This window comes from Lathamus discolor, chromosome W (genome assembly GCF_037157495.1).
Source record: "Lathamus discolor isolate bLatDis1 chromosome W, bLatDis1.hap1, whole genome shotgun sequence".
Taxonomy (NCBI): domain Eukaryota; kingdom Metazoa; phylum Chordata; class Aves; order Psittaciformes; family Psittacidae; genus Lathamus; species Lathamus discolor.
In genome coordinates, this window is record NC_088908.1 from 1,469,986 (window position 1) to 1,493,984 (window position 23,999).

The 23,999-nt window shown below is 43.2% G+C and overlaps 1 protein-coding gene across 11 annotated transcripts in view; it reads right to left on the reverse strand.

The window, feature by feature from the left end:
• LOC136004249 (nuclear pore complex protein Nup93-like) overlaps nucleotides 1–23,999 on the reverse strand; it is a 94,088-nt gene that overhangs the window by 56,811 nt on the left and 13,278 nt on the right. For 5 of the 11 annotated variants that reach the window (XR_010608317.1, XM_065660581.1, XM_065660578.1 and 2 more), the window contains exons 1-2: nucleotides 19,027–20,075; nucleotides 9,486–10,693 (exon numbers count right to left, since the gene is read on the reverse strand). The gene's annotated coding sequence lies outside the window, so the exon portion shown is untranslated. The other 6 variants (XR_010608319.1, XR_010608321.1, XR_010608325.1 and 3 more) reach the window with 6 other exon arrangements.

Below are 23,999 nucleotides of genomic sequence, written 5' to 3' on the forward strand. Positions count from 1 at the left end.
TGTAGTGTGAAGGGTATAAGATTTTCTCTTTTTTTAAAAGAAAATAAAATTTTAAGAAAATTGTGTAAGAAAATGAGCAAATTTGAAGTTCTGCCCTCTTAAATAACATGGGATGATTTAGCAAAATCATCCACCTGAGTTAAAAAAATAAGCCCACATTAGCTAGCCCAGTCTTCCTAAATATTTGGACATAAATCATAGCTACTTTATTCACCTAACAGGTATTTTCAGCATGGCAAGGTGTCCCTTGGAATAAATGTCAATATTTTGCTGACAGTGAAAACAAGCAATTTGGAGTTCATACATGTCATGACATCTTTAAATCCTCAATTTAAATATGCCATGGTCTTCAGAAATTATGTTTCCTTACTACATTACTGATACATTTCACAAAGTTAATTATTTAAATTACCTATGAATTATTAATTACATATGATTAAAATAAAAACAGAATCCTGGAATATGCCTGTTATAATGATACAATTTGTATTTTTAAATGTTAGACATTATAAAGCTCGGAGAGAAAGGGGTGCATTAAAATTCTCTGCTGCAACAAATGATATGTTATAATAAGCACTTTCCTCTTTTTCAGCTTATTTCTCCTATTGTGTAATAAACCTGAGGTTTAAACTTTCCAGACTTGGGGCACAAGCCCAGTGTGCTGAGGATACACCAGACACAAAAGGTTTCCATTTTTCTCCTCCAGCTGTACTCCACCCTTGCTAAGGAACTCTCTAGCAGTGTGTGCCTTTATTTGCATGTTGCATTAACAAGACACACAAGCTTTCAGACTTTAATGTACATGAAATGCCAGCAGATATCAGAGAAAAATCCTGCTAGAAGAGACCTACAGCTAATTATTAATTATGGTGGCTCAGTCCTTTTTCCATACATTAATTTACAGAGATTAGTTGAACTCTGTCTCCCACCACTTCAGACAAAGGAAAATAATTTGCCACACTGTACCAACTGCAGGGTAATTGAGCCATCTCCCATACAGGGTCAGTGGAGATGCCTTCCTCCATCTTTTTACACATGTAAACCAAACATTTCATCATCTTTTACCTGACTTCTGGCTGAGCTGCTTTTGTGGCAAGACACCCCACCCCCCACCCCCCTTTGCACAGGTAATCTTGTTTAAACAAGAGACAACTTTCTGGCCATGCTATGCCACTGTTCCCCTGCCTCCCCTTCTAAGCATTTGGCAGTTGACAACAGGAGGAGTGCAGAAGGTGGCATATAGGCACCTCAATATTCAGGAGGAAGCCACAAAGGAGGGAGGCAAGTCATTCTCTGCTTCAAGAGTCCAGGCCCTGTCTCGGCACAGCACATTTCATTAACCTGCTTTTCTCCCTATGGAGAAACAGAATTGAAAGGAAAGGAGGAAAAGCAGCCCACCCTATACCCCTGTCCCCATACCAAAGGCAGACATGCAGCTTCCAAGTCCTGAGAGCTGACAGTATTAAATCAGCTGCCACCCACCCAGTTCATCACGGCCACCACATTTATATAGATGTTAATTCCCTGACTGCTTCCCTTTACTATGATTTTACTGGCTTAACCCCTTTCATAACGTATCCTTTTCACTTGAAAGAGAGGTGGGGTCTAGGCTGCAAACTCCAGTTGACTAAGCAAGTGCACTTCGCCACCCCATTTAAAGAAACTAGCCAAAAGAAGCAAATATCTAAGTGCCTCCATTTACTTTAGGAAAATAAAAGTATTTTCTATCTTATTTTAATTTTCATCCCCCATCTGAAACCCTTACTTCAAAATAAAATTAGAGAAAGTTTAGCGTGTCTCCTAAATAAATCCTAAGTGCATTTGGAGGAACAGAGGAAACAAAGTGGACCCAGACCTTTGCACCACAATGAAAACTAAGAGAAAAATCATGTCATCAAGTAGCATATTTTATTTTTTGTTTCAAATATTTCCAGAGACATTTCAGAGCCTACGGAAGAGAACAACAGGAATCAAGGCATTTAGAAAGTTAAGCTCCTATATTTCTGCTTAAATGAAAAAAGCAAAGTCAGCAATGTCAAGAGAGGCTGTAAAGAGGCAACCTGACTGAAGCCCGGAGCAGAGCTCGGACTGCCCCACCCAACGGCTGCTCTAGCCAAGATGATTAGAAGGTAAAGGCACAGACAGTAAGGTTGCTTTTCTGGGAGCAAAGGATTTCTCCACATCTACCCACCTGCTCTCTTGAATTACTCACCTACAAATTGAACTGACCTGTAGCAAAAGCACAAAAAACCACCAGAGAAGACATCTGAAGGCAAACTCCCTCATAGCAAAGCAAGCTTGTTAGCTTCATTTTATAGATTTTAAAATACATACATTCCTACCTGTAGATATCAGTACTGAGGAGTTACAAACCTCCTAATGCTGACTGTAACTGCCACACTTCAGTTGCCTTGGGATTTACGCTTACACAGCTGTATCTTTCTGTATTAACGCTCACATTTTCTCATCTCTTAAAAAATAAATTATAAATCAAACCTGCAAGTCCTGAAATGGCTGAGACAGTCAAGAGTCCAGCAAGACAATAAGAAAGCAGCTGCTTTCCACGGCTGAACACCTCTGCCTGTAAAGCATCTATAGATATATTTATTTTTTCCAGCGGTGTTTTATTCAAATTCTAGGGAAAGCATCAGTCTGAAACCAGTAACTGATGGGAGTAACAGTTTATAGGTTACAGAAGGATATTTTATTGTTAACGGACTGTACCATGTAGGAATTAGGAGGGGGTGAGGCAGCAGGAGGAGAGAAATGCTACTATTCCCCCCCCCCCCCCCAAGCCACTGCAATTACTCTGATGTGAATTTTTGCAATTACTCTGATGTGAATTTTTGATGACTTCTGACATACTGCATGGTTAATAATTGTTTCAGCTGTCATGTTTGGTTAATGTGGAAAATGCATTTGCTGCATTGTGATGCACCACTACAGGCACAGATTGGAACATCAGTTGTGAAGCTATTCCCTTAACTGAGCTGCATGAATTTGCACATGAGGCTGAAATAAATGGGAATTTGACTTTTATACAGCAACAGAAAGCGCCTGCCATTTTAGACCTACAGAGCTGTTGAAACTTGTATAGGCAGATAATTTTACTGCATATTAATTGGTGTCAGTGTTCTTTAGAAGGGAGCTTTGATTCTCTATTGTTTTGCTGGGTTTGGTTATTTAGCAGTTAAAATACTTGGACACTATTTACATTAAACATTGCTCCTTTTTGTGGCTTTGAACAGGTTATTTAGTTGTATGCATATCTACCTCAATGAAACTGTCTGCACTACAGAAATGCAGCCCTGTTATTAACACAGGCTTTCCCCAACTACTTTTTCCTCCATATGATACTTACAAACGTGGTTTTATATATAACCCTGTCTTAAAGACAATAGCACAAGGGGTGAAAATATGCTGCTTACACACAAATAAAGAGGATTTTATTTGGAAAGTACTTCACCTACCCTTTAGACAAAACCAAAAATGTATAAGGTTACATAAAATACTAACACGTGCCTTTCGTTGTCACCAACAGAAAAATAATGCTACCAGCAACCATGTAATTACAAGAGGAGATGTAAACCAGCAGAGATTAAACTATGCTAAAAGCCAGTCACCCAATGATTAAAGTCAGGCCAGTGTATTCCAGCAGTCAGGTGATGGTGTTTGCCATCATTACAGTGCAGAAAGCCAGAGAAAAATCCAGAAACAGACCACCCCCATCTTAAAGAAAAAATTAGAAGCACTGAAGAAATAAATAAGGAGTGCATTTGCTAATATGCAAAACATACAACCATGAAGAAGCATTTCACAAAAGGCAAGAGTAACACTATTGGGCAGTTGTTTCCATGGTCCCCAAGTGAACATTTAACCCACAGTGCCAACACAGCTCCTGTCCCTCTGCAAACTGCTGATGACACTCCCAAATTCAAAGCGGTTTCTTTTTAAATCCCTGGTGCAATAGTCCTGCATTTCACAATTCCATAATTCTGCTTACCAATTGCACGGCTTGTATTTGCAAAACCACATACACAAAAATATCCAGACCTGAGATGTCTACATTTAATTTAATGAAACACAAAAAGCTATCAGGAGAGCACTTTACTATGCATTAACATTGATGGAGCTGCAGAATCACCAACAATGCCACCAGTTCATTATTTCCACTTCTGTTTTAATTAAAACAACACTTCAGGGGTATCAGCTGGACACAAATTATCATTAAAAATGGTACAGGATATTTTACATAGAGGAAAAAACCTGAGCCTCTGAATTAACATTGTACTCCCTGATTTAGGAGCAATTCCATTAACAGCATTGTGTCTGTAGAAGGTGCTCTGTGGCTCGGGCTTACCTACCCCAAAGGCACCACTGGGCACCTTGCACAGGTCAGAGCTTCACAGGTGGCAGAGTGGTCTCCCAAATACAGTGTATGTTGGCTCTGAAACTAGCAAACTTGATCCTAAGGGTGATTTTCCTCAAACCACTGCAGGGAGTGAACCCTCCCTCCTTGTGACTGAACAAACACTGTATTAAATACCCAAATCCTTGTACCAGGAGTCTCATGACTGGAGAGGACAGGTCCAAACCCACTGATGTTCTTAAAGGAAAGCTGCAGTCAGTTGCATTACAGGGAAAACCACTGATCACAACCAGCTACACCCAAGCAAAGTCCCTTCCTGGCAAGGAAGGATATATATTTGCAGGAATAATTTATCACTGGCATCCCTCTTGCATTTCTGAGCATCCATGCCTGGCAGTGTCCCTGCAGCCATGCTTGCCTCGGTAGCTCACCTCGCATTCTGTTTTCAGACAGCTTCTCCCCCTACTTAGCTCTAGTTTGCATAACTCACTAGTGGTGCAGAGCCGGAAGCACAGAGGATACACAGAGCTTTTGCTTTCTAGCCAAACCTTAAAACAGGTAAAGGTACCTGGAGAGAGAGTCAGGTCTTTGGGACAGGCTGTAGCCTTGTCAGCCATTTCAGGAGTGTAATGATCCATTTGGAGCTGCTAACCACAACTTTAAAGATGCTGCTTTTATCAACAGACATTCTCTGTTATTTTATGGCCATGTAACATTACTGCAGAAGCTACTCCCAACTGCAAAACTACACATTATGGATCAGTTTATGTATTTGTTGTTTTACGTATTGCATTGCCAGCTCAAGATATCACAAAGGAAAGCTTTACCAGTGTGGCTCAGCACAGAACTGTCTCCCCTTAGCTATGAATTTCTTAAAGCAACAGATTCGGGGGCTATGAACAAAAACTACTCACCCCAAATGGCAGTTAGTGTAAACAACTCTGAGTGGTAACCCAGCTGTCAGAACTGCTATCATCTGGTTCACTGGTAATCAATTTAGTAGAGTGTTCAGTCAGCTCACACATCAATCACTTCTGCACTCAAATGTGACTGTGGGAGAAGAAGGGAAAAAAATATCATTCAGGGCTGCTGGGCCACAGCTAGGGAAAACTGTGAAAGTTCTTCTGAGTAGAAAACATCATATTCCTCAGAGAATGATGATGCAAACGTCATGCAGAAGATGCTGGAATATGAACGTCTTCCTCTGTGTCAGGATTGTTCCCTCCCTGAGTGTCCACAATGACCTCCTTCCCTCAAAGGTAGGGGTGCATCTCCAGAGTGGAGGAGATTCCTTCACCATAACTACAAAAATCAAAGATGCTACCATCCATCCCTACTTTAAATTCAAGAAAACCCCATAGAACATGCTGGTCTACAATCATCGTAATCTCTTCTCCCTTTCTTCCACAGTCTTGCACTGGGCAGGGGTAAGGGGAAAAACAACCTCCCTAGATCTGCTCCTGTATTAGCCCCTTTTTGAAGTCCTACAGCTGCAACAACTGCTATCATCAGTAAGCATTAGCCAAGCAAAAGTGAAAGACATCGCTAGCAGCAAGTTAAAACAGCGATAGGTAGTTCCTTCCCAAAACCCTTTTCTTCTCTGCTTAATCCAGTGCTCTAGCAGCAGCAAATACTACACTGTCATACTGTGTCTGGAGAGTGCCTTAAAGCATTAGCTCCCTTCCTCTGCAAGGCAGGCAGAGTGATGATCCAGCATTAATGACACACTAGGGCTCTTCAGATGGAGTGCTGTCAGACACAGCATGCTGCCTCTGGTTTCAGCTCTGCACACTGATCCTCTCCCTTCAGAGGGATGCTGAAAAGGGAGCCAAGGGGTTCATAAGTCCAATTCAAGCAGGTTGTGGTAGAGAGGAAGAAAATTTAGGCTAATGCTTTCACATTGATGCAGTTAAATTCACATACAAACAATGTAGAACAGAGTCAGGTGGGCTGAGTGTGATGTTATGCTACTGGCCTATCCATCAGGGAATTTGGGCTTTGTGGCAAAGGGCTAACTTTCATAGACTAAGAGACCATGGGTTGTCCAGAGTCGAAGCAAAAAAAACCCCAAACCTAGAACTGGGAAGTGACCAGCTCCAGTAACATCCAGTACCATCATCACAGGAAGCTGTCCTATTGCAGGGGAAAAACCACCAACTTGCTCAGACTAGGAGGGAGTTACTGGCTTATTACAGAGCTCAAAGGAGACCTGAGTTTCAACACAGCTTTCTAGGGCTGGACCTGCACCAAGCAAGAGGCAGGATGCAAAGGCTGCACAGAGTGGGAAGCCCCCCGACAGCACTGCTTTTTGTGACCAGGTGGACAGAGGAACACAAATTCTTTAAAATGAGACAAGCACTGGGGGAGAGGGGGGAAGTGCAGCCAAGCAGATGGGATGAACACCAACAATGGCAGTGCTGTTCCTGCCATCCACGCCCCACACCCCAATTAAGGGTATCATTTGTCAAGGTGAATGGGGAACTAGCACTCCATTCAGCAATTTGACAGTGTCACTGAACTACCTCACATCATATTTGTCCAAGAGGAGAGAGCAGGAACCAGCTTTAATTAGAGCCTTTTTAACAAAGCATCAAGGGTATTACCCATGCTTTCACCATCAAACGATGGTTTAAATGGTCTAAACAAAGTGCAACAAGTGTCCATTTACCCACAGCCATTGTTAAATATCTATTAGATTATTTTCAAAATTATAATGTGCCATGAATATGCAAACCATTTCCATCTTTAGCATTAAAAAGAAAAATCACCTTTTAAAAAAGAAACTCGCCATCTCCCCCAAACCAAAACCAAAACCAAAACCAATCAGAAAACACAACTGGAAGCCAAACAGCTATTCTGCAGTAGAATTTGAGGAGTGTTTTAAACATGTCCATTCTAATTTAAAAGGAGATGGGGGGTAAAGAAGTGATGGCTCTGCTTTTGAGCCATTAAACTCTGCCTGGAAAGCCCTCTATTGTACAGCATTAGTGCATGCTGTAAGTCTGTAATTATGCAGAGAACATGTTAATTTTTAGTTCAGAATGCTAACCTCTTTTTTTATATATAAACCCTGAATGCCACTGCCTCCCACAGATGACTGTAAGCACCAACAACACCAAATGCAACTCTTGGTGGGGAAAGCAGCTCTCCCTGGGAGGTTAGAGGCACTGTGTGTTGGAAAGCAACTCAACTCCATAGGAAAATAGCTCTTTTATAAAGCTGTAACCTCAGTATCATGGCAGGCAAAATCCTTTCAACCCCACAGCCTATTAATCTAGAACCAGATGATCACTGATATTCACACCTTCATTTTGATACGCGGATTGACTCCACAACTCGTTAAAGTTGTAAAGTAGGTATGCTTTATTCAGCGCTGAGGTGCATGGGGATCTTTCCTCCAAAGTATGCACCCCCAGGGTCGTTTTTCCTTTACATTTATTCCCTTAAGGTATACATATGCACTAGATTACTGATACGCCTATACATAGTATCTGTCCCCGCTTCCTATTATAATGAGCTAGAAGGTCCTTTGCGCCTGCGCAGTGCCCCCTCTGGTCATGGGCAGGGGTCTCAAGATGAAGTAAATGAGTCTTCCTCTTCTTAAACTTTTCACCTTTTAATCTTTGCTCATGGCTTTAGGGTTTAGTCGGTACCTCATCCATAAATCATCGGCTTCTCCCCCTTATCAATAGACCCAGACATTCACATTTCCTTGTCAATAGTTGCTTATCAGTAGAATCAGGCCTCTGTCTCCTCCCCTTATCAGTAGTCTGTGCTTTGTTCGCTTGGTAAGCATGATAGGTGTTTACAGCAGACAATACTTTTGTTTAAGCAAGGGATTCTTCTAACTCTCTTATACAATCCCCTGTATTTTTCCTTTGTACATTTCATTAACCCTGTATCAATCCCCCCTTTTCTATAAAGTAAGTAAATTCTTTTACTATATTATTTATGACAGAGCTATCCATGTTATATCGATTTACAAAGTGATTTTGATATACATTGTACATTTCATTAACCCTGTATCAATCCCCCCTTTTCTATAAAGTGAGTAAATTCTTTTACTCTTCAGACAAGTTCCTCTTTCAACCAACTCTTGCGGAAGGTATCTCTCAGCACCTTATTATGTGTATTTGATAGAGAGTTCAAAATCATTATGTATCGTAACATTCGCCAGTTCCAAACAAATAATTCAATAGACAATATGAAACTAATACTAACTAACATTAGAAGAACAATAATGGGGTGACACAACGTATTCAGTATGCCAGTTGCAGTTGGTGGTCATCCCAAAGGTACATTTCACCAGTGGTGTCTTGTATCTGGTCCTACCCTTAGTAGGACTCTGCTTATTTTTTCCATATTATGATGGATGTCTGTTTTCCTGGACCCCTCTCATCAGGTCTGGATTTTATCAGTTGGTGGGATATAACTGGTGCTGAATATGCAAAGTCACACCCAGTGATCTTAGTAAAATTATAAAAACAAAATTAGAATGATTCTTAACAGTCATGATTTCATTATCATTATCCTCACAAAAGCACAAGCAGTTCTTAAGCACACACATACATAATATATACAAGTACAATATACACAAGTACAGTCCTTTTGAGTAATGTCTGGATGGATTTCAAAATGATAAGTGCTTTGTTCTGTATCAAGGCATATGTTCTTAGTATCAATTGCGTTTCTTCTCAGGCCTTCACAGTTCTAGTTGGAAAGGCTTCTGGCCAATCTGAAAAGATATCCGTTAGTGCCAACAAATATCTAAACCCCCCTTTTCTTGGCAGTTCTGTAAAGTTGATCTGCCACTATTGTCCTGGTTTGTTGTCCCTCCCAATTTGACCCATTTTGGGTTTAGGATTACTTTTGGGGTTTGTTTGGAAGCAGAGATTACACTGGTGAGTTACCTGTTGAATAATAGCATACAGAGTTCTAGCCATAATTTTGCTTATCAAATATTTATATCGACTCCCCAGTGTGTTTTGATGTGCATTCTTTACTAAGGACCATAACGAAGATGAGGGAACAATTATCTTTCCCTGTGGTGTACTAGCCCACCCTTCATCTTGACCTATAATTAATTTCTGATCTTCTTTATTATAGTTTGGCTTACCTTTGAGAGAAATTTTCCCATCAGGAATTAAAGCTCCTTCAATTGTTATCTCACCTTTTGCAGCTTCTTTTGCCTCTTTGTCCGCCAGCTCATTTCCCTCCTCCAATTCTGAGCTCACCTTCTGGTGTGCCTTGATGTGCATAATTGCCACCTTCTCAGGTAGTTGGACCTCTTCCAACAGTCTCAGTATTTCTTGTGCATGTTTAATGCTTTTTTTCCTTGTGAATTCAACAGTCCTCTCCTTCCAAATGGCACCATGTGCATGCACAACTCCGAATACATATCTTGAGTCTGTATAGACATTTATGTTTTTTCCTTTTGCCAGTTCCAGAGCTCTAGTCAGAGCAATCAATTCCACCTTCTGTGCAGAGGTGTTTATGGGTAACGGTCTGGATTCTATTACTTCAGCTATTACATCAGTTTTCCACTGATGACATAGCTGTTCCCAGTAAACCAGGTTTCTGCGTCGTCTAAAGGGGTATCTTTCAGATCCGGACGACTGGAATATGTGGCCTCAGTAGTCTGCTGAGGCTTGCTCCACCATGATGGTTTGATATTTCAGAAACCTTTGTGGGGAAAGCCAGTGCCTGCCTTTCACTTCAGCACTGCAGACACTGTATGGGACACCAGCACATTCTCTGGCCCAAGGTAAATCTTGCATATTTAGTACAACTGCTGCAACGGCCCTGAGGCATCCAGGCCATCCTTCAGCTGCAGAGTCCAACTGCTTACAGGCCCAAGTCCTGTGCTAGTATTCCTAAGGCAATTTCTTGTTTCTTATGGGAGAAAAGAAAGAATGGTTTACTCACATCTGGGAGGCCTAAGGCTGGTGCCAACCTCAAGGCATTTTTAATTGGTGGAAGGCTCAAGTCGCTTCTCTTGTCACTGAAGATTCTTGTTGTAGTGCATATAGAGGCTTAACAATTAGTCCATGATGGTAGATCCACAATCTACACCATCCTGTTATACTGTCCAGGCCACACAGGCCTCTTCTGTCTGGATAGCTATTAGGATGTCATCTATGTACTGCAGTAACTTCTCTTCTTCTGGTGGGGCTTCCCAGGACTCTTAAAGTCTTTTGAAAGTTGTTCTCCAAACAGGGTGGGACTGTTCTTAAATCCCCGAGGCAACACTGTCCACATGAGCTGGATTTTGCACCTACTCTTAGGGCTTTTCCATTCAAATGCAAAGATTTTCTGGCTGGCTTCCTGGAGAGGGAGGCAAAAGAAAGCATCCTTCAAATCTAGAACAGTAAATCAAGTTAGCTCTGATGTTAAGCATGTTAGCAAAGTGTATGAATTTACTATTACAGGGTAGTTATTTTGTTAACAGCCCATAAGTCCTGTACCACCCGGTATGACCCATAAGGTTTACAAACAGGTAAAATAGGGGTATTAAAATCAGATTGGCACTCTTTTAGCAGTCCTAGCTGTAGGAAATTCTCAGTCATTTGGAAAAAAATTCCTTCCCTATCTTCCCTCTGCAGGGGGTATTGTTTAATCCTGACTGGCTGTTTTCTCTCCTTGAGCTTATCTGTATCGGGGGTGCATTTTTGGCCCTTCCAGGTATGTTTGTAGCCCATACCCCTGGGAATACCTGATCCAGTATATCTTCAATCTGACTTCTCCCTCGACATGATTAGTGATCAAAATTAAGCTTTTAACATCTCTATATACTGTTGGTCCTTTACTTTTAAAGTGATCTCGCCTCCTTTGAAAGTAATGGTCGCTCCCAAGTGTTCTAACAAATCTCTCCCCAAAAGAGCTTTTGGGGAGTTAGGCATATACAAAAATTTATGGATGCCCCATTGTTTTCCCAATTGATATTTTAGTAGTTTACAAAAATAAGCCTTTTCACCTTGGCCAGTCGCCCTTTTATCATCATATAATCGTTAAAACTGAACACGTTGCACCCGTATCAACCAAAAATTCCATTTCCCTTTTTTTTTTTTTTCCTTTTGTCCCCTAGCTCCATTATAACCAGTGGATCTGCTAGGGAAGATTCCCCTGGTCCCCATCAGCCTAGTTCCAATTCAGTCACCCGAGCCACCCCATGGCACTCCCACTAGGGTAGTCTCACTCCCAGCGTCCAAGTTCCTCATAGCACTCACACCGATCTGGTTCCACAGAAGAGGAGGTCACTCCCCCACTTCTGTCCGACATTCGTCCTCCACCAGTTTCAAAGCAACCAGTGCAGCCGTGGCTGTAGCACGACCCAGCTTTTTCTTTTCTACCTGTTTCCAATTCCTATACACTCTCCATGCTTCCTCCTTCACTCCCATCCACATTTATTCATCAACCCTTCAATCCAGTCTGTCAACATGTCTGTCTGCCTGCCCCAGCACCCATCCCATGCTCAAACACAGGAACTGCGGGAGCTTCCCTCCTTTCCCCTTTGGTTTTCCCTTTTTTATTTATTTATTATTTTTCACAGGTGCTCACCCTGCTCTGCAGGGGTTACAGGTGCCTGCCTCTGCAACAGCACTTCTGGTTTAACCCCTTCTTAACCCTGAATGTGAATGTGCTGCTTGTTGCCAGTGACAGCAATTTCCTCCTCCTTATCAATACCTGATAGGACAGAGGCAGAGGAGGTACCTGTGTGTAGTGGTTTAAACCCAACCACAAACCTCTTTTGCTCACTCCCCCCTTTCTTGCCCTCCCCCTGCTTCTGGAGGGACGGAGAGGAGAATCAAAAAGAATGCAACTCCCACGGGTTGAGATAAGAACAGCCCAGTAACTAAGGTATAACACAAATCACTACTGCTACCACCAATGATAATAGTGCTAAAGGAAATAACAAGAGGAAAGAATACAACACCTCAATACCAGCCGACCAATAACTCCCCCCACTCCCCCCAGCCGAGCACCAACTGATACCTCCTCCAACCCTGCAGTCCCAACCCTTCCGGGTCCCTCTCCATTACATCCTGGGCATGATGTGCTGTGGTATGGAATACCTCTTTGGTCAGTTTGGGTCAGGTGTCCTGTCTCTGCTTCCTCCTGGCCTCCTGTGAGAAACTATAGACTAGTGTATTGTTTATTAAGATATATGTTAAGCCAAATGTAAAGGAACTGACAGAGATAAAACACAGCTGGCCAAGATAAGATAGCCGCAAGATGTCCCAGGAACTGGCAGAGATAAGACTAACAACTCCCTGCAAAGACATATGGGTGAAGGATCAAAGGAGGAAGACTTCTCACCTTGGTCTCATCGATCACCAGGAGGCAGGAAACTACCCCCTAACAACAACTGAAGCATGTGCAGAGTACTTCCACTATTTCATGAACAAAGAAGTAAAGATGTAAAAAAGGGGGCTGTTTGAAATACTTAACACGGCAGTTGGCGGAGCGCAGACTCCCCTGTCGTCCAGCGCTGTCTTTGCTCATATTCTACTTGCTATAATTAATAAAATTCTAATTGGATAATGATCTGTTGTGGTCTCAATTTATAACAATTTCTGGTGCCGTGACTCGGATAAGGAACGGTGGGCTTTGGTCTTCCGGGGAGGCGCCCCGCGACATTTCGCGGCCCCGCGACCAACAGCTTACCTCATCCTTACCGACGAACCTAAATGCTAGAACATGAGCAAAGAAAGAACTGGTAAAATCCCATGTTATAAATTGAGACCACAACGGATCATAATCCAATTAAAATTTTATTAATTATAGCAAGTAGAATATGAGCAAAGACAGCGCTGGACGACAGGGGAGTCTGCGCTCCGCCAACTGCCGTGTTAAGTATTTCAAACAGCCCCTTTTTAAACATCTTCACTTCTTTGTTCATGAAATAGTGGAAGTACTCTGCGCATGCTTCAGTTGTTGTTAGGGGGTAGTTTCCTGCCTCCTGGTGATCGATGAGACCAAGGTGAGAAGTCTTCCTCCTTTGATCCTTCATCCATATGTCTTTGCAGGGAGTTGTTAGTCTTATCTCTGCCAGTTCCTGGGACATCTTGCGGCTATCTTATCTTGGCCAGCTGTGTTTTATCTCTGTCAGTTCCTTTACATTTGGCTTAACATATATCTTAATAAACAATACACTAGTCTATAGTTTCTCACATGGAACATCTTACAGCTATCTTTAGGCAACATCTACTATGTTTGCATAAGCGATAAGCGATTGCGGTTGGCGACTGTTAGTCTATGTAAGCTGTGTCCGGTGACTGTTTGAGTAAGCAGTTTCATACTTTTTATTGCCTAACCTTTACATTGGGCTTAACATAAATCCTAATAAACAATATCCTAATTTATAGTTTCTCACAATCCCCCCTTTTTCTTTTATCCTATTATTGTTTATTTGATGCTGCTTTCATTTTCAGAATTGTAAGCCAACCTTTTTCCACACTCCCAACATTTATCATAACACTCACAAGGTAATTCCTTACAATCACAGGTATATTTTTTTACGTGGCATGACACATTCACAACAATCTTCATCCTCATCAATAGATACACTCTTATATTTTACCCCAGATCTCGTAGTTAAAATAAGCAGTTTAGCTATGTCAAACCCTTCTCTAATAAAGTGTAAAATATAGCGTAATATACAAGGCCCAAATATAAGTCTCAGAATCAACATGATAAGCGGTCCTGCTAGAGCAGACAACAAAGTGGTTAGCCAAGGTGAGACATTAAACCAGTTTTCATACCATGACCTGCTCGCCTCACGATCTTTCTTACGTTGATTTAACCTTTTCCCGAGTTCTACATTAAGGTTGTACAGGGAATTCAGGTTGTCCCGTCTCAGTGAAAGTGGTTATCACTTTGGATGTTTCTCAGGATATTAATTCCCACTTTAATGGTTCATGCGGGTTTCCATTTGCTTGGGTTATTATCAATAACAAAACTAACGGTATACCAGGAAAAAGGGTGTCTGTCAATTTTGCCAATTTAAGTATATTTTTACCAGTCCTGGGGAAGTTCGGCCATTGCTGGTTTTGCATCCCATTGTTCTGGTTCTTTTCTCCACAGTTTATTCCTCCTCTGCCTCGCCCGTCGACTCGGTTGCTTCGAGCCACGGGGTGTACCATCTTCTCGGCAGCAAGGGAATTCTTCAGGAGAACAGCTGTTTCGGGCTTTCTGCCTGTTTACATAGGCTTCCCACTTTGCAGCCTTAACTAATGGGGCAAAGCAAGATACAGTTAGTACTTCCCTTCTACACTTTATAATCAAAATTTCGGCTATAAAGGGGACTGGTTCATTGGAGTGGTAACAATAATATTGAGGGTTTATTCCTTTGGCAAAAATCTCCCACCACTCATGGGATTCCCAAATAATTTCTTGTTTTAGACTCTAATTGTTTTAATTTCCACTCAGTGAGAGTTCTTTGGATTTTCCAACACTGTGTGCAAACTCCTATTGCAGGGCATCCACATTCATAGTGTGTCCACCATTTATCCTGACATACCTTACACCTAAGACAAGCAAATGGATAACAATTGCAATTCAAATTATTACACCTAATTCGTATATCTAGAGTACATACATTATTTACATCAGTATATCTTCTATATTCACTATTGTGTGGTTGCATAAGTTTAGCAATTTCCTTCAGCACACTTTGTACGCTTCCATATATAATAGAAAAGAGGAGAAATAATTATAGCAAATATAAACAGCAATACACACTTTATACCAAAAGATAATGCGGCAAAATAATTAAATAATGTTTCTATTATTACGTTATCTTTTCAGGGTTATCTTGGTGTCCCCTGGAGTACTGATTACTTTCCAGTGGGGTCTCGTCACTGGGCCTTTAATGCGACTGGCTCCAATATTTTCTGGCCATTAAACAAATAATGTCCCAAATATTTCACTTTTTCCTCCACAAATTGTAACTTTTCTTGTGATACCCGTAGGCCTTTTTGTGCAAGAAAGTTTAGAAATCGAATGCTTTCTTTTCTTACATCCTCCTTATTATTCCCTGCTATGAGCAGATCATCTACATACTGTAACAGCATGTTCCCCGTTTGTACCTGGTATTCTTTTAGGAGCTCTTCCAGGTACGTTTGTAGCCCATATCCCTGGGAATACCTGATCCAGTATATCTTCAATCTGACTTCTCCCTCGACATGATTAGTGATCAAAATTAAGCTTTTAACATCTCTATATACTGTTGGTCCTTTACTTTTAAAGTGATCTCGCCTCCTTTGAAAGTAATGGTTGCTCCCAAGTGTTCTAACAAATCTCTCCCCAAAAGAGCTTTTGCGGAGTTAGGCATATACAAAAACTTATGGATGCCCCATTGTTTTCCCAATTGGTATTTTAGTAGTTTACAAAAATAAGCCTTTTCACCTTGGCCAGTCGCCCCTTTTATCATCATATAATCATCCCCAAAGGTATTAAAGCTTTGTTTAAAACTGAATACATTGCACCTGTATCAACCAAAAATTCCATTATAACCAGTGGATCTGCTAGGGAAGATTCCCCTGGTCCCATCAGCCTAGTTCCAATTCAGTCACCCGAGCCACCCCATGGCACTCCCACTAGGGTAGTCTCACTCCCAGCGTCCAAACTCCTCATAGCACTCACACCGATCCGGTTCCACAGAAGAGGAGGTTACTCCCCCACTTCTGTCCGACATTCGTCCTCCACCAGTTTCAAAGCAACCAGCGCAGCCGTGGCTGTAGCACGACCCAGCTTTTTCTTTTCTACGTATTTCCAATTCCTATACACTCTCCATGCTCAAACACAGGAACTGCGGCAGCTTCCCTCCTTTCCCCTTTGGTTTTCCCTTTTTTATTTATTTATTTATTTATTATTTTTCACAGGTGCTCACCCTGCTCTGCAGGGGTTACAGATGCCTGCCTCTGCAACAGCACTTCTGGTTTAACCCCTTCTTAACCCTGAATGTGAATGTGCTGCTTGTTGCCAGTGACAGCAATTTCCTCCTCCTTATCAATATCTGATAGGACAGAGGCAGAGGGTGCTCCTTTCGGAGGTACCTGTGATATATAATTTTCTTGATGACTGTCCCAATATCACAGGCTGAACAACATCTCTCCATCTTAGCTTTCTGTTTTTCCTTGTCCTTTTCCAAAACCAAAATTAGGGATCTGGCAGAGTTATATTAATTTCACATTCTGTCTGCCACTCCAGGTGCTTTCTTAAAGTGAAACATATCTGCATACATTACTTCATTGCATTTTCTTGGCCACCTCAAAACCAACATAAATTGTAAAAAAAATGCATTAAAATTCAGAGTTCCATTTTTAGGCCATTTTTCCTGATTTTCCAAAGTTTATAAAGGCCACCATTGATTACAATATTTTACCAATGTTTTCTTGTTTACCGAGCCCCCAGAAGAACCTCCCAGTTCTTTCCAATGTGCCAAAATGTAACCCGATGGGCTTTTCTTCAGAATTCCCTTGTTTTGACCGGCTCCCATTTCAAACAATCTCTTACAAATCTCTATAGCTTCTCTTTCCCGGTGCTCTGCAAATGCACTTAAAATATGAGAGCACCCACACACAAGTTTTATGATATTCTCAGGGGATTCAGTAAGATAGTATCTCTGGGTTCTGCAGATCAACTCCCCTGTCGTTAGAACATAGTTTCAGTTCCAGCAAAATTTACACTGCCCTAGTATCCACAGCAGGTTCCACTGTTCAAAACTTATTATGCACTCATATGTCAGGTTACGAAGGTTTTCCTAATATCCCCCGTTGATTGTCCCAAAAAGAGAGACATTAATTGTTGTATTCCCATTTTATTTATTTTTTTTTTTTTTTGTAACCACATCTTCTCAAATTTTCTTTGATACCTTTTATAAACCCTTTCTCAGTTTTTCATTCTAACTTCTCGGAAGTCCGCCAGGATTTTGTGGCTTTTCTCCACAAAGTAATCTTTTATTTCTGGTCACCGATTAGATAATTATTATTTTCTACCTGGCAGTGTTTTGTAAGACACCCCAAGCAGTATCTGCCCCACCGCTGTCCTGAGTGGCAATATCCACGTGAAATGCCACCCGTCCCATACAGTTACACTCCTACAAGGCACATACTCTCACAGGGCATATAGGAAATTCCCTTGCCCTTGTATTTCGTAAAATTATCCACTGCGGGAGGGGTAGCCGGACCTTCCCCCGCTTTCTGAGCTGCTTGATGGTTATACACAGACAAGACACAGGACAGAAAAACATAAACGCTTCGTCCGTCTCCGGCCGCTCCCCTCGCGGAGACACGGAACCGCGGATTAGGACTCCACACTCGCTTCGTAGCTACGCTACGTCTCAGTCACACAGAAACACATGGGATCCCACACACTCACGCTATGGTTCCGCTTACCCTTCTCCTGCTTCCTACACGGTCATTAGCAGGTCCGCCCTGGCTCCCAAAACTTGGGATGCAGCAAAAACCCGGGCTCGCCCGATCCGCCTCCAGGATCGCTTGCAGCCGCGCTATCGGTCGACAAGCCCCCCCAGCTTGCAAGCCCTACCTGCCACGGGGAACTCCGCTGTGCGCCAGACGTCTCTGCACGCCTTACCAGCAGCCCCGGGCCACGCGTATGCCCTACAGGCCCCCCAAAGTACCTAAATTCCAAGCATACCGCCTCTCCGCAGCCGGCGCAGGTCGCTGTCTGTCCCCGCAGTGAGCGGATGAGAAGCGGAGCTCCTCCAGGCAAGCGGCCTGGGGGGGGCTTAGGATATCCGCTCCTCACCCGATCCTGCAGCCGAACAGAGGCCTCCTGGCTGGCTCGCCAAATTGATACGCGGATTGACTCCACAACTCGTTAAAGTTGTAAAGTAGGTATGCTTTATTCAGCGCTGAGGTGCATGGGGATCGTTCCTCCAAAGTATGCACACCCATGGTCGTTTTTCCTTCTACGTTTATTCCCTTATGCCTATACATATTTAGTATCTGTCCCCGCTTCATGTTATACCTTCTTTTTCTTTTTGTTTAGTTTTTTGTTTTTGTTTTTTTTTTTTTTTTTTTTTTTTATCTCATTCAGCGGGTAAAGTCTAGCTCCCGGTCTTTTTAGCCACACTTCCGCATATTGACTCTCCTCAGGGTTAAGGGGTTTTTTACTATTAACCCAGAGGTTTAATTGCTGTCTTACCCAATCTTCTTCTGACCCATAGACTGGCCAAAAAAAAAAAAAAACATTTTTAAAAATCTTCTTCCCTCCCCATATCTTACTACAATATTCTATCATTTTTTGCTTATCTTCCCCTAAGGTTCCAGGGAGACATCTCCAATTGTCTAAGATATATGCCAGAGGGGTATTCTTAGGTACAATGGGTACCCATCCCATGGGAGTCGAAGGCTTGCTGCCCTTCGCCCCCATCTTCTGGAATATCTCCGAACACGCACTCACTCGCTCCCCCTTGTTCCTGGCCCAGTCCCTCGCGGGAGATGGGAACCGCAGTACTTAAGGGTCCACACTCGCTTGGTTCAGTATATCGAACCTCTCATTTGTTATATTCCAGGAAACCCAATCCCGCCCGAACGGTAAACCCGCGAACAATCTCTGCCGTGAACAATTTCACTCTGCAGTCCTCCGCCGCGAACTATTTCGCTCTGCGGAAAGTTTCGCAATATACTTACGCGTCCTGCGTCTTCGTCCGGACTCCCGTGCACAGAATTTTTATGGGATTTTACCGGTTCCTTCTTTGCTCATGTTCTAGCATTTAGGTTCGTCGGTAAGGATGAGGTAAGCTGTTGGTCGCGGGGCCGCGAAATGTCGCGGGGCGCCTCCCCGGAGGACCAAAGCCCACCGTTCCTTATCCGAGTCACGGCACCAGAAATTGTTATAAATTGAGACCACAACGGATCATAATCCAATTAAAATTTTATTAATTATAGCAAGTAGAATATGAGCAAAGACAGCGCTGGACGACAGGGGAGTCTGCGCTCCGCCAACTGCCGTGTTAAGTATTTCAAACAGCCCCTTTTTATGCATCTTCACTTCTTTGTTCATGAAATAGTGGAAGTACTCTGCGCATGCTTCAGTTGTTGTTAGGGGGTAGTTTCCTGCCTCCTGGTGATCGATGAGACCAAGGTGAGAAGTCTTCCTCCTTTGATCCTTCATCCATATGTCTTTGCAGGGAGTTGTTAGTCTTATCTCTGCCAGTTCCTGGGACATCTTGCGGCTATCTTATCTTGGCCAGCTGTGTTTTATCTCTGTCAGTTCCTTTACATTTGGCTTAACATATATCTTAATAAACAATACACTAGTCTATAGTTTCTCACATGGAACATCTTACAGCTATATTTAGGCAACATCTACTATGTTTGCATAAGCGATAAGCGATTGCGGTTGGCGACTGTTAGTCTATGTAAGCTGTGTCCGGTGACTGTTTGAGTAAGCAGTTTCATACTTTTTATTGCCTAACCTTTACATTGGGCTTAACATAAATCCTAATAAACAATATCCTAATTTATAGTTTCTCACATCCCATAAAAAGTCTGTGCACGGGAGTCCGGACAAAAACGCAGGACGCGTAAGTATATTGCGAAACTTTCCGCAGAGCGAAATAGTTCGCGGCGGAGGACTGCAGAGTGATTGTTCACGGCAGATCTGCAGAGTGAAATTGTTCACGGCAGATCTGCAGAGTGAAATTGTTCACGGCAGAGATTGTTCGCGGGTTTACCGTTCGGGCGGGATTGGGTTTCCTGGAATATAACGAATGAGAGGTTCGATATACTGAACCAAGCGAGTGTGGACCCTTAAGTACTGCATTTCCCATATCCCGCGAGGGACTGGGCCAGGAACAAGGGGGAGCGAGTGAGTGTGTGTTCGGAGATATTCCAGAAGATGGGGGCGAAGGGCAGCAAGCCTTCGACTCCCATGGGATGGGTACCCATTGTACCTAAGAATACCCCTCTGGCATATACCTTAGACAATTGGAGATGTCTCCCTGGAACCTTAGGGAAAGATAAGCAAAAAATGATAGAATATTGTACTAAGATATGGGGAGGGAAGAAGATTTTTAAAAATTTTTTTTTTTTTTTTTGGCCAGTCTATGGGTCAGAAGATTGGGTAAGACAGCAATTAAACCTCTGGGTTAATAATAAAAAGCCCCTTAACCCTGAGGAGAGTCAATATGCGGAAGTGTGGCTAAAAACACCGGGAGCTAGACTTTACCCGTTGAATGAGATAAAAAAAAAACAAAACTAAACAAAAGAAAAAGAAGGTATAATATGAAGCGGGGACAGATACTAAATATGTATAGGCGTAAGGGAATAAATGTAAAGGAAAAACGACCCTGGGGGTGCATACTTTGGAGGAACGATCCCCATGCACCTCAGCGCTGAATAAAGCATACCTACTTTACAACTTTAACGAGTTGTGGAGTCAATCCGCGTAGCAATTTGGCGAGCCAGCCAGGAGGCCTCTGTTCGGCTGCAGGATCGGGTGAGGAGCGGATATCCTAAGCCCCCCAGGCCGCTTGCCTGGAGGAGCTCCGCTTCTCATCCGCTCACTGCGGGGACAGACAGCTACCTGCGCCGGCTGCGGAGAGGCGGTATGCTTGGAATTTAGGTACTTCCGGGGGCCTGTAGGGCGTACGCGTGGCCCGGGGCTGCTGGTAAGGCGTGCAGAGCCGTCTGGCGCACAGCGGAGTTCCCCTTGGCAGGTAGGGCTTGCAAGCTGGGGGCTCGTCGACCGATAGCGTGGCTGCGAGCGATCCTGGAGGCGGATCGGGCGAGCCCGGGTTTGCGCTGCATCCCAAGTTTTGGGAGCCAGGGCGGACCTGCTAATGACCGTGTAGGAAGCAGGAGAAGGGTAAGCGGAACCATAGTGTGAGTGTGTGGGATCCCATGTGTTTCTGTGTGACTGAGACGTAGCGAAGCTACGAAGCGAGTGTGGAGTCCTAATCCGCGGTTCCGTGTCTCCGCGAGGGGAGCGGCCGGAGACGGACGAAGCGTTTATGTTTTTCTGTCCTGTGTCTTGTCTGTGTATAACCATCAAGCAGCTCAGAAAGCGGGGGAAGGTCCGGCTACCCCTCCCGCAGTGGATAACTTTACGAAATACAAGGGCAAGGGAATTTCCTATATGCCCTGTGAGAGTATGTGCCTTGTAGGAGTGTAACTGTATGGGACGGGTGGCATTTCACGTGGATATTGCCACTCAGGACACCGGTGGGGCAGATACTGCTTGGGGTGTCTTACAAAACACTGCCAGGTAGAAAATTATAATTATCTAATCGGTGACCAGAAATAAAATATTACTTTGTGGAGAAAAGCCACAAAATCCTGGCGGACTTCCGGGAAGTTAGAATGGAAAACTGAGAAAGGGTTTATAAAAGGTATCAAAGAAAATTTGAGAAGATGTGGTTACAAAGGAAAAAAAAATAAAATGGGAATACAACAATTAATGTCTCTCTTTTTGGGACAATCAACGGGGGATATTAGGAAAACCTTCGTAACCTGACATATGAGTGCATAATAAGTTTTGAACAGTGGAACCTGCTGTGGATACTAGGGCAGTGTAAATTTTGCTGGAACTGAAACTATGTTCTAATGACAGGGGAGTTGATCTGCAGAACCCAGAGATACTATCTTACTGAATCCCCTGAGAATATCATAAAACTTGTGTGTAGGTGCTCTCATATTTTAAGTGCATTTGCAGAGCACTGGGAAAGAGAAGCTATAGAGATTTGTAAGAGATTGTTTGAAATGGGAGCCGGTCAAAACAAGGGAATTCTGAAGAAAAGCCCATTGGGTTACATTTTGGCACATTGGAAAGAACTGGGAGGTTCTTCTGGGGGCTCGGTAAACAAGAAAACATTGGTAAAATATTGTAATCAATGGTGGCCTTTATAAACTTTGGAAAATCAGGAAAAATGGCCTAAAAATGGAACTCTGAATTCTAATGCATTTTTTTTTTACAATTTATGTTGGTTTTGAGGTGGCCAAGAAAATGCGATGAAGTAATGTATGCAGATATGTTTCACTTTAAGAAAGCACCTGGAGTGGCAGACAGAATGTGAAATTAATATAACTCTTCCAGATCCCTAATTTTGGTTTTGGAAAAGGACAGGGAAAAACAGAAAGCTAAGCTGGAGAGATGTTGTTCAGCCTGTGATATTGGGACAGTCATCAAGAAAATTATATATCACAGTGTCCTGGGTTCAGCAGCAGCAGGGCTGCACCCGGTGCTGCCTGGTGGAGGTCCTCCTGCAGCAGGGGCTGAGCTGTGGGATACTATTAATAGGCTGCAGGATGTCAGGGAAGCTGAGAGGAAGCAGGACTGCTTGCTCCAGGCCCAAACTGTGCAGGGGCCTCAAGCTTCCCCTCTAGCTCATGGAGGAAAGAAGGAAGCTGTTAACCCAGTGTTGTGGTTTAAACCCAACCACAAACCTCGTCCACTCACTCCCCCCCTTCTTGCCCTCCCCCTGCTTCTGGAGGAACGGAGAGGAGAATCAAAAAGAATGCAACTCCCACGGGTTGAGATAAGAACAGCCCAGTAACTAAGGTATAACACAAATCACTACTGCTACCACCAATAATAATAGTGCTAAAGGAAATAACAAGAGGAAAGAATACAACACCTCAACACCAGCCGACCAATAACTCACCCCACTCCCCCCAGCCAAGCACCGACCGATACCTCCTCCAACCCTGCAGTCCCTCCAGCCCTTCCATGTAACTCTCCGTTACATCCTGGGCATGACGTGCTGTGGTATGGAATACCTCTTTGGCTAGCTTGGGTCAGGTGTCCTGTCTCTGCTTCCTCCTGGCCTCCCCTCCTCCCTGGCAGAGCATGAGGCTCAGAAAGTCCTTGGCCAGACCAAACATTCGAGCAGCAACTGAAAACATCGGCGTTATCAGCACTGTTCCCAGGCCAAAAGATCAAAACACAGCACTGTTCTAGCTCCTAAGAAGGAGAAAAACTGACTGCTGCTGCTCAAACCAGGACACCCAGGAAGGAGGAAGAGGACAATTTAAAATATGGGGCTTTCTCCTAAATCTGTTGTCCCCACCCAGAACCCCTTTGCTGTCCTGCAGGGGGCTGATGAGGAAACACACCCGCACCAGAAACAGCCAGCTGGTGCACTGCTAAAATAGATCTCTACTGGTGCTGCCACAAAAAAGCGGTGGGTCGTAGTAGTAGGGGAACAGAAGCACTCATCTGTCAGCCTGACCTAGTCTCAAGGGAGGTGTGTTGCCTACCAGGGGCACGGATCAGGGATGTTGCAGAGAGGCTGCATGGTCTAGTAAGCCACACTAACTATTACCCAATTCTAGTAATCCATGTGGGTGCTAGTGATATAGATAGCAGTAGCCTGGAGAGCATAAAAAAGGACTACAGATCTCGGGGAGAGGTGGTTAGGGGCTCTGGAGCTCAGATTGTCTTTTCATCAATTCTCCACGATAAAGGGGATGGGATAAACACATAAATGTATTGGCTTTCGCAAATCATAGGTGTGGTTATGTGGGTATAAGTATATGAGTTTACAATAACAGAAACAAAGCTCGCTAAAGACACAAGATTAGACAAGTTAAAAAGGGACAGAACTCTTGAGCAAAACGGAGTCGCATAGTAAAAGAATCTGTAAAGGTAAAGGAAAGAGATG